Genomic DNA, 17,279 nt, shown 5'->3' on the forward strand with positions numbered 1-17,279 from the left:
CTATATTTTATTGTATGAGATGATCATGTTTTGTAACAGAGTTATCGGCAACTGGTAGGAGCCATATGGTTGTCGCTTTATTGTATGTAATTGATTTACTTTATCACTAAACGGTAGCGATAGTCGTAGAAGCAATAGTTGGCGAGACGACAACGATGCTACGATGGAGATCAAGGTGTCGCGCCGGTGACGATGGTGATCATGACGGTGCTTTGGAGATGGAGATCAAAGGCAGAAGATGATGATGAAGGAAATATGCCCTAGAGGCAATAATAAAGTTATTATTTATTTCCTTATATCATGATAAATGTTTATTATTCATGCTAGAATTGTATTAACCGGAAACATAATACATGTGTGAATACATAGACAAACAGAGTGTCACTAGTATGCCTCTACTTGACTAGCTCGTTAATCAAAGATGGTTATGTTTCCTAGCCATAGACATAAGTTGTCATTTGATTAAGGAGATCACCTCATTAGGAGAATGACGTGATTGACTTGACCCATTCCGTTAGCTTAGCACCCGACCGTTTAGTATGTTGCTATTGCTTTCTTCATGACTTATACATGTTCCTCTGACTATGAGATTATGCAACTCCCGTTTACCGGAGGAACACTTTGTGTGCTACCAAACATCACAACGTAAATGGGTGATTATAAAGGTGCTCTACAGGTGTCTCCAAAGGTACTTGTTGGGTTGGCGTATTTCGAGATTAGGATTTGTCACTCCGATTGTCGGAGAGGTATCTCTGGGCCCACTCGGTAATGCACATCACTATAAGCCTTGCAAGCATTGTGACTAATGAGTTAGTTGCGGGATGATGTGTTACGGAACGAGTAAAGAGACTTGCTGGTAACGAGATTGAACTAGGTATCGAGATAGCGACGATCAAATCTCGGGCAAGTAACATACCGGTGACAAAGGGAACAACGTATGTTGTTATGCGGTCTGACCGATAAAGATCTTCGTAGAATATGTGGGAGCCAATATGGGCATCCAGGTCCCGCTATTGGTTATTGACCGGAGATGTGTCTCGGTCATGTCTACATAGTTCTCGAACCCGTAGGGTCCGCACGCTTAACGTTACGATGACAGTTTTATTGAGTTTTGATGTACCGAAGGAGTTCGGAGTCGCGGATGAGATCGGGGACATGACGAGGAGTCTCGAAATGGCCGAGACGTAAAGATCGATATATTGGACGACTATATTCGGACTTCGGAAAGGTTCCGAGTGATTCGGGTATTTTTCGGAGTACCGGAGAGTTACGGGAATACGTATTGGGCCTTATTGGGCCATACGGGAAAGAAGGAAAAGGGCCTCAAGGTTGGCCGCACCCCTCCCCTTGGTCTGGTCCGAATTGGACTAGGGAAGGGGGGCGCCCCCTTCCTTCCTTCTCTTTTTCCCTTCCTCTTTTCCTATTCCATATGGGAGGTGGAATCCTACTAGGACTAGAGAGTCCTAGTAGGACTCCACACTTGGTGCGCCCCCTCCTAGGGCCGGCCTCCTCCTCCCTTGCTCCTTTATATACGGGGGCAGGGGGGCACCCCAGAGACACAACAATTGATCCTTGAGATCTCTTAGCCGTGTGCGGTGCCCCCCTCCACCATATTACACCTCGATAATACCGTTGCGGAGCTTAGGCGAAGCCCTGCGTCGGTGGAACATCATCATCGTCACCACGCCGTCGTGCTGACGAAACTCTCCCTCAACACTCGGCTGGATCGGAGTTCGAGGGACGTCATCGAGCTGAACGTGTGTAGAACTTGGAGGTGCCGTACGTTCGGTACTTGATCGGTCGGATCGTGAAGACGTACGACTACATCAACCGCGTTGTGATAACGCTTCCGCTGTCGGTCTACGAGGGTACGTGGACAACACTCTCCCCTCTCGTTGCTATGCATCACCATGATCTTGCGTGTGCGTAGGAATTTTTTTGAAATTACTACGTTCCCCAACAGTGGTATCAGAGCCAGGTTTTATGCGTTGATGCTATGCACGAGTAGAACACAAGTGAGTTGTGGGCGATATAAGTCATACTGTTTACCAGCATGTCATACTTTGGTTCAGAGGTATTGTGAGATGAAACGGCCCGGACCGACATTACGCGTACGCTTACGCGAGACTGGTTTCATCGTTGCGAGCACTCGTTGCTTAAAGGTGACCGGCGGGTGTCTGTCTCTCTCACTTTAGTTGAACCGAGTGTGGCTACGCCCGGTCCTTGCGAAGGTTAAAACAACACCAACTTGACAAACTATCGTTGTGGTTTTGATGCGTAGGTAAGAACGGTTCTTGCTAAGCCCGTAGCAGCCACGTAAAACTTGCAACAACAAAGTAGAGGACGTCTAACTTGTTTTTGCAGGGCATGTTGTGATGTGATATGGTCAAGACATGATGTGATATAATTTGTTGTATGAGATGATCATGTTTTGTAACCGAGTTATCGGCAACTGGCAGGAGCCATATGGTTGTCGCTTTATTGTATGAGATGCTATCGCCATGTAATAGTTTTACTTTATCACTAAGCGGTAGCGATAGTCGTAAAAGCAATTATTTGGCGAGACGACAACGATACTACGATGGAGATCAAGGTGTCGCGCCGGTGACGATGGTGATCATGACGGTGCTTCGGAGATGGAGATCACAAGCACGGTGCTTCGGAGATGGAGATCACAAGCACAAGATGATGATGGCCATATCATATCACTTATATTGATTGCATGTGATGTTAATCCTTTATGCATCTTATCTTGCTTTGTTTGACGGTAGCATTATGAGATGATCCTTCATTAAATTATCAAAGTATAAGTGTTCTCCCTGAGTATGCACCGTTGCGAAAGTTTTTCGTGCTGAGACACCACGTGATGATCGGGTGTGATAGGCTCTACGTTCAAATACAACGGGTGCAAAACAGTTGCACACGCGGAATACTCAGGTTAAACTTGACGAGCCTAGCATATAACAGATATGGCCTCAGAACACGGAGACCGAAAGGTCGAGCGTGAATCATATAGTAGATATGATCAACATAGTGATGTTCACCGTTGAAACTACTCCATCTCACGTGATGATCGGACATGGTTTAGTTGATATGGATCACGTGATCACTTAGAGGATTAGAGGGATGTCTATCTAAGTGGGGGTTCTTAAGTAATATGATTAATTGAACTTAAATTTATCATGAACTTAGTCCTGATAGTATTTTGCAAATTATGTTGTAGATCAATAGCTCGCGTTGTTGCTTCCCTGTTTATTTTTGATATGTTCCTAGAGAAATATTATGTTGAAAAATGTTAGTAGCAAAGATGCGGATTGGATCCGTGACCTGAGGATTATCCTCATTGCTGCACAGAAAAATTATGTCCTTGATGCACCGCTAGGTGACAGACCTATTGCAGGAGCAGATGCAGACGTTATGAACGTTTGGCTAGCTCAATATGATGACTACTTGATAGTTTAGTGCACCATGCTTAACGGCTTAAAATCGGGACTTCAAAGACGTTTTGAACGTCATGGACCATATGAGATGTTCCAGGAGTTGAAGTTAATATTTCAAGCAAATACCCAAGTTGAGAGATATGAAGTCTCCAACAAGTTCTATAGCTAAAAGATGGAGGAGAATCGCTCAACTAGTGAGCATATGCTCAGATTGTCTGGGTACTACAATCGCTTGAATCAAGTGGGAGTTAATCTTCCAGATAAAATAGTGATTGACAGAATTCTCTAGTCACCATCACCAAAGTTAGTAGAACTTCGTGATGAACTATAGTATGTAAGGGATGACGAAAATAATTCCCGAGCTCTTCGCAATGCTAAAATCGACGAAGGTAGAAATCAAGAAAGAGCATCAAGTGTTGATGGTTAACAAGACCACTAGTTTCAAGAAAAGGGCAAAGGGATAGAAGGGGAACTTCAAGAAGAACGGCAAGCAAGTTGCTACTCAAGTGAAGAAGCCCAAGTCCGTACCTAAGCCTGAGACTAAGTGCTTCTACTGCAAAGGAACTGGTCACTGGAGGCGGAACTGCCCCAACTATTTGGTGGATAAGAAGGATGGCAAAGTGAACAAAGGTATATTTGATATACAGATTATTGATGTGTACTTTACTAGTGTTTATAGCAACCCCTCGGTAATTGATACTGGTTCAGTTGCTAAGAGTAGTAACTCGAAACGGGAGTTGCAGAATAAACAGAGACTAGTAAAAGTGAACAAAAGTATATTTGATATACAGATTATTGATGTGTACTTTACTAGTGTTTATAGCAACCCCTCGGTAATTGATACTGGTTCAGTTGCTAAAGAGTAGTAACTCGAAAACGGGAGTTGTAGAATAAACAGAGACTAGTAAAAGGCGAGGTGACGATGTGTGTTGGAAGTAGTTCCAAGATTGATATGATCATCATCGCACACTCCCTGTACTTTCGGGATTAGTGTTGAAACTAAATAAGTGTTATTTGGTGTTTGCGTTGAGCATGAATATGATTTGATCATGTTTATTGCAATACGGTTATTCATTTAAGTTAGAGAACAATTGTTGTTCTGTTTACATGAATAAAAACCTTCTATGGTCATACACACCAACGAAAATGGTTTGTTGGATCTCGATCGTAGTGATACACATAATCATAATATTGAAGCCAAAAGATGCAAAGTTAATAATGATAGTGCAACTTATTTGTAGCACTGCCGTTTAGGTCATATTGGTGTAAAGCGCATGAAGAAACTCCATACTGATGGGATTTTGGAATCACTTGATTATGAATCACTTGATGCTTGCGAACCGTGCCTCATGGGCAAGATGACTAAAACGCCGTTCTCCGGTACTATGGAGAGAGCAACAGATTTGTTGGAAATCATACATACAGATGTATGTGGCCCGATGAATATTGAGGCTCGTGGCGGATATCGTTATTTTCTCACCTTCACAGATGTTTTGAGCAGATATGGGTATATCTACTTGATGAAACATAAGTCTGAAACATTTGAAAAGTTCAAAGAATTTCAGAGTGAAGTGGAAAATCATCGTGACAAGAAAATAAAGTCTCTATGATCTGATCGTAGAGAAGAGTATTTGAGTTACGAGTTTGGCCTTCAGTTAAAACAATGTGAAATAGTTTCACTACTCACGCCACCTGGAACACCACAGTGTAATGGTGTGTCCGAACATCGTAACCGTACTTTATTAGATATAGTGCGATATATGATGTCTCTTACCGATCTACCACTATCGTTTTGGGGTTATGCATTAGAGACAGCTGCATTCACGTTAAATAGGGCACCATCAAAATCCGTTGAGACGACGCCTTATGAACTATGGTTTGGCAAGAAACCAAAGTTGTCGTTTCTTAAAATTTTGGGGTTGCGATGCTTATGTGAAAAAGTTTCATCCTGATAAACTCAAACCGAAATCGGAGAAATGTGTCTTCATAGGATACCCAAAGGAAACAGTTGGGTACACCTTCTATCACAGATCTGAAGGCAATACATTCGTTGCTAAGTATGGATCCTTTCTAGAGAAGGAGTTTCTCTCGAAAGAAGTGAGTGGGAGGAAAGTAGAACTTGATGAGGTAACTGTACCTGCTCCCTTATTGGAAAGTAGTTCATCACAAGAAACGGTTCCTGTGACGTCTATACCAATGAGTGAGGAAATTAATGATGATGATCATGAAACTTCAGATCAAGTTGTTACTAAACATTGTAGGTCAACCAGAGTAAGATCCGCACCAGAGTAGTACGGTAATCCTGTTCTGGAGGTTATGTTACTAGACCATGACAAACCTACGAACTATGAAGAAGCGATGGTGAGCCCAGATTCCGCAAAATGGCTTGAGGCCATGAAATCTGAGATGAGATCCATGTATGAGAACAAAGTGTGGACTTTGGTTGACTTGCCCGATGATCGGCAAGCAATAGAAAATAAATGGATCTTCAAGAGGAAGACGGACGCTGATAGTAGTGTTACTATCTACAAAGCTAGACTTGTTGGAAAAAGGTTTTTTGACAAAGTTCAAGGTGTTGACTACGATGAGATTTTCTCACTCGCAGCGATGCTTAAGTCTGTCCGAACCATGTTAGCAATTGTCGCATTTTATGAAATCTGGCAAATGGATAAACAAAACTGCATTCCTTAATGGATTTATTAAAGAAGAGTTGTATATGATGCAACCAGAAGGTTTTGTCAATCCTAAAGGTGCTAACAAAATATGCAAGCTCCAGTGATCCATCCATGGACTGGTGCAAGCATCTCGGAGTAGGAATATACGCTTTGATAAGTTGATCGAAGGATATAGTTTTATACAGACTTGCGGTGAAGCCTGTATTTACAAGAAAGTGAGTGGGAGCACTACAACATTTCTGATAAGTATATGTAAGTGACATATTGTTGATCGGAAATAATGTAGAATTATTCTGCAAAGCATAAAGGAGTTTTTCAAAGAAAGACCTCGGTGAAGCTGCTTACATATTGAGCATCAAGATCTATAGAGATAGATCAAGACGCTTGATAAGTTTTTTCAATGAGTACATACCTTAACAAGATTTTGAAGTGGTTCAAAATGGAACAGTCAAAGAAAGAGTTTCTTGCCTGTGTTACAAGGTGTGAAATTGAGTAAGACTCAAAACCCGACCACGGCAGAAGATAGAAAAAGAATGAAAGTCATTCCCTATGCCTCGGCCATAGGTTCTATAAAGTATGTCATGCTGAGCACCAGATCTATTGTATACCCTACACTGATTTTGGCAAGGGGGTACAATAGTGATCTAGGAGTAGATCACTGGACAGCGGTCAAAATTATCCTTACTGGAATAAGGATATGTTTCTCGATTATGGAAGTGACAAAAGGCTCGTCGTAAAAGGTTACATCGATGCAAGTTTTGACACTAATCTAGATGACTCTAAGTCTCGGTCTAGATACATATTGAAAGTGGGAGCAATTAGCTAGAGTAGCTCCATGCAGAGCATTGTAGACATAGAAATTTGCAAAATACTTACGGATCTGAATGTGACAGACCCGTTGACTAAAATTATCTCACAAGCAAAACATGATCACACCTTAGTACTCTTTGGGTGTTAATCACATAGCGATGTGAACTAGATTACTGACTCTAGTAAACCCTTTGGGTGATGGTCACATGACGATGTGAACTATGGGTGTTAATCACATGGTGATGTGAACTATTCATGTTAAATCACATGGCGATGTGAACTAGATTATTGACTCTAGTGCAAGTGGGAGACTGAAGGAAATATGCCCTAGAGGCAATAATAAAGTTATTATTTATTTCCTTATATCATGATAAATGTTTATTATTCATGCTAGAATTGTATTAACCGGAAACATAATACATGTGTGAATACATAGACAAACAGAGTGTCACTAGTATGCCTCTACTTGACTAGCTCGTTAATCAAAGATGGTTATGTTTCCTAGCCATAGACATAAGTTGTCATTTGATTAACGAGATCACCTCATTAGGAGAATGACGTGATTGACTTGACCCATTCCGTTAGCTTAGCACCCGATCGTTTAGTATGTTGCTATTGCTTTCTTCATGACTTATACATGTTCCTCTGACTATGAGATTATGCAACTCCCGTTTACCGGAGGAACACTTTGTGTGCTACCAAACGTCACAACGTAAATGGGTGATTATAAAGGTGCTCTACAGGTGTCTCCAAAGGTACTTGTTGGGTTGGCGTATTTCGAGATTAGGATTTGTCACTCCGATTGTCGGAGAGGTATCTCTGGGCCCACTCGGTAATGCACATCACTATAAGCCTTGCAAGCATTGTGACTAATGAGTTAGTTGCGGGATGATGTGTTACGGAACGAGTAAAGAGACTTGCCGGTAACGAGATTGAACTAGGTATCGAGATACCGACGATCAAATCTCGGGCAAGTAACATACCGGTGACAAAGGGAACAACGTATGTTGTTATGCGGTCTGACCGATAAAGATCTTCGTAGAATATGTGGGAGCCAATATGGGCATCCAGGTCCCGCTATTGGTTATTGACCGGAGACGTGTCTCGGTCATGTCTACATAGTTCTCGAACCCGTAGGGTCCGCACGCTTAACGTTACGATGACAGTTTTATTGAGTTTTGATGTACCGAAGGAGTTCGGAGTCCCGGATGAGATCGGGGACATGACGAGGAGTCTCGAAATGGCCGAGACGTAAAGATCGATATATTGGACGACTATATTCGGACTTCGGAAAGGTTCCGAGTGATTCGGGTATTTTTCGGAGTACCGGAGAGTTACGGGAATACGTATTGGGCCTTATTGGGCCATACGGGAAAGAAGGAAAAGGGCCTCAAGGGTGGCCGCACCCCTCCCCTTGGTCTGGTCCGAATTGGACTAGGGAAGGGGGGCGCCCCCTTCCTTCCTTCTCTTTTTCCCTTCCTCTTTTCCTATTCCATATGGGAGGTGGAATCCTACTAGGACTAGAGAGTCCTAGTAGGACTCCACACTTGGTGCGCCCCCTCCTAGGGCCGGGCTCCTCCTCCCTTGCTCCTTTATATACGGGGGCAGGGGGCACCCCAGAGACACAACAATTGATCCTTGAGATCTCTTAGCCGTGTGCGGTGCCCCCCTCCACCATATTACACCTCGATAATACCGTTGCGGAGCTTAGGCGAAGCCCTGCGTCGGTGGAACATCATCATCGTCACCACGCCGTCGTGCTGACGAAACTCTCCCTCAACACTCGGCTGGATCGGAGTTCGAGGGACGTCATCGAGTTGAACGTGTGTAGAACTCGGAGGTGCCGTACGTTCGGTACTTGATCGGTCGGATCGTGAAGACGTATGACTACATCAACCGCGTTGTGATAACGCTTCCGCTGTCGGTCTACGAGGGTACGTGGACAACACTCTCCCCTCTCGTTGCTATGCATCACCATGATCTTGCGTGTGCGTAGGAATTTTTTTGAAATTACTACGTTCCCCAACAGATGATGGCCATATCATATCACTTATATTGATTGCATGTGATGTTTATCCTTTATGCATCTTATTCTGCTTTGTTTGACGGTAGCATTATAAGATGATCTCTCACTAAATTTCAAGGTAAAAGTGTTCTCCCTGAGTATGCACCGTTGCCAAAGTTCGTCGTGCCGAGACACCACGTGATGATCGGGTGTGATAAGCTCAACGTTCATCTACAACGGGTGTAAGATAGTTTTACACACGCAGAATACTCGGGTTAAACTTGACGAGCCTAGCATATGCAGATATGACCTCGGAACACTGAGACCGAAAGGTCGAGCGTGAATCATATAGTAGATATGATCAACATAGTGATGTTCACCATTGAAAACTACTCCATTTCACGTGATGATCGGTTATGGTTTAGTTGATATGGATCACGTGATCACTTAGATGATTAGAGGGATGTCTATCTAAGTGGGAGTTCTTAAGTAATATGATTAATTGAACTTAAATTTATCATGAACTTAGTACCTGATAGTATTTTGCTTCTCTATGTTGTTGTAGATAGATGGCCCGTGCTGTTGTTCCGTTGAATTTTAATGCGTTCCTTGAGAAAACAAAGTTGAAAGATGATGTTAGCAATTACACGGACTGGGTCCGTAACTTGAGGATTATCCTCATTGCTGCACAGAAGAATTACGTCCTGAAAGCACCGTTGGGTGCCAGGCCTGCTGCAGATGCAACTGACGACGTTAAGAACGTCTGGCAGAGCAAAGCTGATGACAACTCGATAGTTTAGTGTGCCATGCTTTACGGCTTAGAACCGGGACTTCAACGACGTTTTGAACGTCATGGAGCATATGAGATGTTCCAGGAGTTGAAGTTAATATTTCAAGTAAATGCCCGAATTGAGAGATATAAAGTCTCCAATAAGTTCTACAGCTGCAAGATGGAGGAGAATAGTTCTGTCAGTGAACATATACTCAAAATGTCTGGGTATAACAATCACTTGATTCAACTGGGAGTTAATCTTCCGGATGATAGTGTCATTGACAGAATTCTTCAATCACTGCCACCAAGCTACAAGAGCTTCGTGATGAACTATAATATGCAAGGGATGGATAAGAAAATTCCCGAGCTCTTCGCAATGCTAAAGGCTACGGAGGTAGAAATCAAGAAGGAGCATCAAGTGTTGATGGTCAACAAGACCACCAGTTTCAAGAAAAAGGGTAAAGGGAAAAAGAAGGGGAACTTCAAGAAGAACAGCAAACAAGTTGCTGCTCTAGAGAAGAAACCCAAGTCTGGACCTAAGCCTGAGACTGAGTGCTTCTACTGCAAACAGATTGGTCACTGGAAGCGGAACTGCCCCAAGTATTTGGCGGATAAGAAGGATGGCAAGATGAACAAAGGTATATGTGATATACATGTTATTGATGTGTACCTTACTAGAGCTCGCAGTAGCACCTGGGTATTTGATACTGGTTCTGTTCCTAATATTTGCAACTCGAAAGAGAGACTACGGATTAAGCGAAGACTGGCTAAGGACAAGGTGACGATGCGCGTGGGAAATGGTTCCAAAGTCGATGTGATCGTCGTCAGCACGCTACCTCTACATCTACCTCCGGGATTAGTTTAAGACCTGAATAATTGTTATTTGGTGCCAGCATTAAGCAAGAACATTATATCTGGATCTTGTTTGATGCGATACAGTTATTCATTTAAAATCTGAGAATAATGGTTGTTCTATTTATATGAGTAATATCTTTTATGGTCATGCACCCTTGAAGAGTGGTCTATTTGTGTTGAATCTCGATAGTAGTGATACACATATTCATAATGTTGAAGCCAAAAGATGCAGAGTTGATAATGATAGTGCAACTTATTTGTGGCACTGCCGTTTGGGTCATATTGGTGTAAAGCACATGAAGAAACTCCATACTGATGGACTTTTGGAATCACTTGGTACTTGCGAACCATGCCTCATGGGCAAGATGACTAAAACGCCGTTCTCCGGAACAATGGAGCTAGCAACAGATTTGTTGGAAATCATACATACTAATGTACGTGGTCCGATGAATATTGAGGCTCGCGGCGGGTACCGTTATTTTCTCACCTTCACAGATGATTTGAGCAGATATGGGTATATCTACTTAATGAAACATAAGTCTGAAATATTTGAAAAGTTCAAAGAATTTTAGAGTGAAGTGGAAAATCATCGTAACAAGAAAATAAAGTTTCTACGATCTGATCGTGGAGGAGAATATTTGCGTTATGAGTTTGGTCTACATTTGAAACAATGCGGAATAGTTTCGCAACTCACGCCACCCGGAACACCACAACGTAATGGTGTGTCCGAACGTCGTAATCATACTTTACTAGATATGGTGCGATCTATGATGTCTCTTACTGATTTACCGCTATCGTTTTGGGGTTATGCTTTAGAGACGGCTGCATTCACGTTAAATAGGGCACCATCGAAATCCGTTGAGACGACGCCTTATGAACTGTGGTTTGGCAAGAAACCAAAGTTGTCGTTTCTTAAAGTTTGGGGCTGCGATGCTTATGTGAAAAAGCTTCAACCTGATAAGCTCGAACCCAAATCGGAGAAATGTGTCTTCATAGGATACCCTAAGGAAACTGTTGGGTACACCTTCTATCACAGATCCGAAGGCAAGACATTCATTGCTAAGAATGGATCCTTTCTAGAGAAGGAGTTTCTCTCGAAAGAAGTGAGCAGGAGGAAACTAGAACTTGATGAGGTAACTGTACCTGCTCCCTTATTGGAAAGTAGTTCATCACCGAAACCGGTTCCCGTGACACCTACACCAATTAGTGAGGAAGCTAATGATGTTGATCATGAAACTTCATATCAAGTTACTACCGAACCTCGTAGGTCAACCAGAGTAAGATCCGCACCAGAGTGGTACGGTAATCCTGTTCTGGAGGTCATGTTACTTGACCAAGGCGAACCTACGAACTATGAAGAAGCGATGGTGAGCCCAGATTCCGCAAAATGGCTTAAGGCCATGAAATCTGAGATGGGATCCATGTATGAGAACAAAGTGTGGACTTTGGTCGATTTGCCCGATGATCGGCAAGCCATAGAGAATAAATGGATCTTCAAGAAGAAGACTGACGCTGACGGTAATGTTACTGTCTACAAAGCTCGACTTGTTGCGAAAGGTTTTCGACAAGTTCAAGGGGTTGACTACGATGAGACTTTCTCACCCATAGCAATGCTTAAGTCTGTCCGAATCATGTTAGCAATTGCCGCATTTTATGATTATGAAATTTGGCAAATGGATGTCAAAACTGCATTCCTGAATGGATTTCTGGAAGAAGAGTTGTATATGATGCAACCGGAAGGTTTTGTCGATCCAAAGGGAGCTAACAAAGTGTGCAAGCTCCAGCGATCCATTTATGGACTGGTGCAAGCCTCTCAGAGTTGGAATAAATGTTTTGATAGTGTGATCAAAGCATATGGATTTATACAGACTTTTGGAGAAGCCTGTATTTACAAGAAAGTGAGTGGGAGCTCTGTAGCATTTCTAATATTATATGTGGATGACATATCGCTGATTGGAAATGATATAGAATTTATGGATAGCATAAAAGGATACTTGAATAAGAGTTTTTCAATGAAAGACCTCGGTGAAGCTGCTTACATATTGGGCATCAAGATCTATAGAGATAGATCAAGACGCTTGATTGGACTTTCACAAAGCACATACCTTGACAAAGTTTTAAAAAGTTCAAAATGGATCAAGTAAAGAAAGGGTTCTTTCTTGTGTTACAAGGTGTGAAGTTGAGTCGGACTCAATGCCCGACCACTGCAGAAGATAGAGAGAAAATGAAAAATGTTCCCTATGCTTCAGCCATAGGCTCTATCATGTATGCAATGCTGTGTACCAGACCTGATGTGTGCCTTGCTATTAGCTTAGCTGGTAGGTACCAAAGTAATCCAGGAGTGGATCACTGGACAACGGTCAAGAACATCCTGAAATACCTGAAAAGGACTAAGGATATGTTTCTCGTTTATGGAGGTGACAAAGAGCTCGTCGTAAATGGTTACGTTGATGCAAGCTTCGACACTGATCCGGACGATTCTAAATCGCAAACCGGATACGTGTTTACATTGAACGGTGGAGCTGTCAGTTGGTGCAGTTCTAAACAAAGCGTCGTGGCGGGATCTATATGTGAAGCGGAGTACATAGCTGCTTCAGAAGAAGCAAATGAAGGAGTCTGGATGAAGGAGTTCATATCCGATCTAGGTGTCATACCTAGTGCATTGGGACCAATGAAAATGTTTTGTGACAATACTGGTGCAGCTTTGGCAAAGGAATCCAGATTTCACAAGAGAACCAAGCACATCACGCTTCAATTCCATGCGGGATCAAGTCCAGGTGGGAGACATAGTGATTTGCAAGATAAATACGGATCTGAATGTTGCAGACCCGTTGACTAAGCCTCTTACACGAGTAAAACATGATCAGCACCAAAACTCCATGGGTGTTAGAATCATTACTTTGTAATCTAGATTATTGACTCTAGTGCAAGTGGGAGACTGAAGGAAATATGCCCTAGAGGTAATAATAAAGTTATTATTTATTTCCTCATATCATGATAAATGTTTATTATTCATGCTAGAATTGTATTAACCGGAAACATAATACATGTGTGAATACATAGACAAACATATTGTCACTAGTATGCCTCTACTGGACTAGCTCGTTAATCAAAGATGGTTGAGTTTCCTAGCCATGGACATGAGTTGTCATTTGATTAACGGGATCACATCATTAGGAGAATGATGTGATTGACTTGACCCATTCCGTTAGCTTAGCACTTGATCGTTTAGTTTACTGCTATTGCTTTCTTCATGACTTATACATGTTCCTATGACTATGAGATTATGCAACTCCCGATTACCGGAGGAACACTTTGTGTGCTACCAAACGTCACAACTTAACTGGGTGATTATAAAGGTGCTCTACAAGTGTCTCCAATGGTACTTGTTGAGTTGGCATAGATCGAGATTAGGATTTGTCACTCCGATTGTTGGAGAGGTATCTCTGGGCCCTCTCGGTAATGCACATCACAATAAGCCTTGCAAGCAATGTGACTAATGAGTTAGTTGCGGGATGATGCATTACGTAACGAGTAAAGAGACTTGCCGGTAACGAGATTGAGCTAGGTATTGAGATACCGACGATCGAATCTCGGGCAAGTAACATACCGATGACAAAGGGAACAACGAATGTTGTTATGCGGTTTGACCGATAAAGATCTTCGTAGAATATGTAGGAGCCAATATGAGCATCCAGGTTCCGCTATTGGTTATTGACCGGAGACGTGTCTCGGTCATGTCTACATAGTTCTCGAACCCGTATGGTCCGCACGCTTAAAGTTCTGTGACGATCGGTATTATGAGTTTTTGTGTTTTGATGTACCGAAGGTAGTTCGGAGTCCCGGATATGATCACGGACATGACGAGGAGTCTCAAAATGGTCGAGACGTAAAGATCGATATATTGGACGACTATGTTCGTACACCGGAAAGGTTTCGGGAGGTTTCGGACATATACCGGAGTACCGGGGGTTACCGGAACCCCCCGGGGAGTATATTGGGCCAGATGGGCCTTAGTGGGAGAAGAGGAGCGGCGGCCAGGGCAGCCACGCGCCCCCTCCCCCTCTAGTCCGAATTGGACAAGGAGGGGGGGCGGCGCCCCCCTTTTTCCTTCTCTTCCTCTCTCCCTTCCTTCCCTTCTCCTACTCCTACTAGGAAAGGAGGAGTCCTACTCCCGGTGGGAGTAGGACTCCCCCCTTGGCATGCCCTCCTCCTGGCCGGCCGCCTCCCCCCTAGCTCCTTTATATACGGGGGCAGGGGGGCACCCCATAGACACAACAATTGATCATTGATCTTTTAGCCGTGTGCGGTGCCCCCCCCCACCATAATCCACCTCGGTCATATCGTAGCGGTGCTTAGGCGAAGCCCTGCGACGGTAGCTTCATCAACATCGTCACCACGCCGTCGTGCTGATGAAACTCTCCCTCGAGCTTTACTGGATCGTGAGTTCGCGGGACTTCACTGAGCTGAACGTGTGCTGAACGCGGAGGTGCCGTACGTTCGGTACTGAGGATCGGTCGATCGTGAAGACGTACGACTACATCAACCGCATTGTCATAACGCTTCCGCTTAATGGTCTACGAGGGTACGTGGACGACACTCTCCCCTCTCGTTGCTATGCATCACCATGATATTGCGTGTGCGTAGGATTTTTTTTGAAATTACTACGTTTTCCAACAGGTTTCGTACCCTACAATAATCTCTTCGTTTGTTCTCCGCTATTAGTGACTTTGGAGTGACTCTTTGTTGCATGTTGAGGGATTGTTATATGATCTAATTATGTTATCATTGTTGAGAGAATTTGCACTAGTGAAAGTATGAACCCTAGGCCTTGTTTCCTAGCATTGCAATACCGTTTGTGCTCACTTTTATCATTAGTTACCTTGCTGTTTTTATATTTTCAGATTACAAATACCCATATCTACCATCCATATTACACTTGTATCACCATCTCTTCGCCGAACTAGTGCACCTATACAATTTACCATTGTATTGGGTGTGTTGGGGACACAAGAGACTGTTTGTTATTTGGTTGCAGGGTTGTTTGAGAGAGACCATCTTCATCCTACGCCTCCCACAGATTGATAAACCTTAGGTCATCCACTTGAGGGAAATTTGCTACTGTCCTACAAACCTCTGCACTTGGAGGCCCAACAACGTCTACAAGAAGAAGGTTGTGTAGTAGACATCACTAGCCTTCATGTGTGTCCGGTGGGGGTGTTCTTCCTGTCGAAGCAGGCTCGGCAATGCCACTGCATGGAGTTCAACTGTGAGGTTGGCTAGACCAGGCTTGACGGCAACTCCATTCACCACACTTGTGCTTCAAAGTAGCACCATGATCTTCATGATAGAGAGTCTCCTATGTTGTCACTTTCATATACTAGTGGGAATTTTCGTTATAGAACTTGGCTTGTATATTCCAATGATGGGCTTCCTCAAAGTGCCCTAGGTCTTCGTGAGAAAGCAAGTTGAATGCACACCCACTTAGTTTCCTTTTGAGCTTTCATACACTTATAGCTCTAGTGCATCCGTTGCATGGCAATCCCTACTCACTCACATTGATATCTATTGATGGGCATATCCATAGCCCGTTGATACGCCTAGTTGATGTGAGACTATCTTCCTCCTTTTTGTCTTCTCCACAACCACCATATTCTATTCCACCTATAGTGTGAAAGTTGAAAAAGTTTGAGAATACTAAAAGTATGAAACAATTGCTTGGCTGAAACCGGGGTTGTGCATGATTTAAATATTTTGTGTGATGAAGATAGAGCATAGCCAGACTATACGATTTTGTAGGGATAGCTTTCTTTGGCCATGTTATTTTGAGAAGACATAATTGCTTTGTTAGTATGCTTGAAGTATTATTGTTTTTGTGTCAATATTAAACTTTTGTTTTGAATCTTATGGATCTGAATATTCTTGCCACAATAGAGAAGATTACATTTATAAATATGTTAGGTAGCATTCCACATCAAAAATTCTATTTTTATCATTTACCTACTCGAGGACGAGCAGGAATTAAGCTTGAGGATGCTTGATACGTCTCCAACGTATCTATAATTTTTTATTGTTCCATGCTATTACATTATCCATCTTGGATGTTTTATATGCATTTATATGCTATTTTATATGATTTTTGGGACTAACCTATTAACCTAGAGCCCAGTGTCGGTTTCTGTTTTTTTCCTTGTTTTGAGTTTTACAGAAAAGAAATACCAAACGCAGTTCAATTGACCTGCCAATTTTTGTGGATTTTGATGGACCAAAAGAAGCCCCCGAAGTAAAAGAGTTGGGCCAGAAGAGTCCCGAGCCATTCACGAGGGTGGAGAGCGCGCCCTACCCCCCTGGGCGCGCCCCCTGCCTCGTGGATAACTCAGAGACCGCCCTCACTTGTTCCCGACGCCAAAAATTCCTATAAATACAGAAACCCCCGAAAAGAAACCCAGATCGGGAGTTCCGTCGCTGCAAGCCTCTGTAGCCACCAAAAACCAATCGGGACCCTGCTCCGGCTCCCTGCCGGAGGGGGCATCCATCACCGGTGGCCATCTTCATCATCCCGGCGCTCTCCATGACGAAGAGGGAGTAGTTCACCCTCAGGGCTGAGGGTATGTACCAGTAGAAAAATATATAATTGTTCATGATTAGAAAAATTGTTCATCATTTAATAGAAATGTTCATGATTTTAAAAATATTTCACGAATTTGAATGATTTTTGGAAA

This window comes from Aegilops tauschii, chromosome 6 (genome assembly GCF_002575655.3).
Source record: "Aegilops tauschii subsp. strangulata cultivar AL8/78 chromosome 6, Aet v6.0, whole genome shotgun sequence".
In the NCBI taxonomy this organism is placed as follows: Eukaryota; Viridiplantae; Streptophyta; class Magnoliopsida; order Poales; family Poaceae; genus Aegilops; species Aegilops tauschii.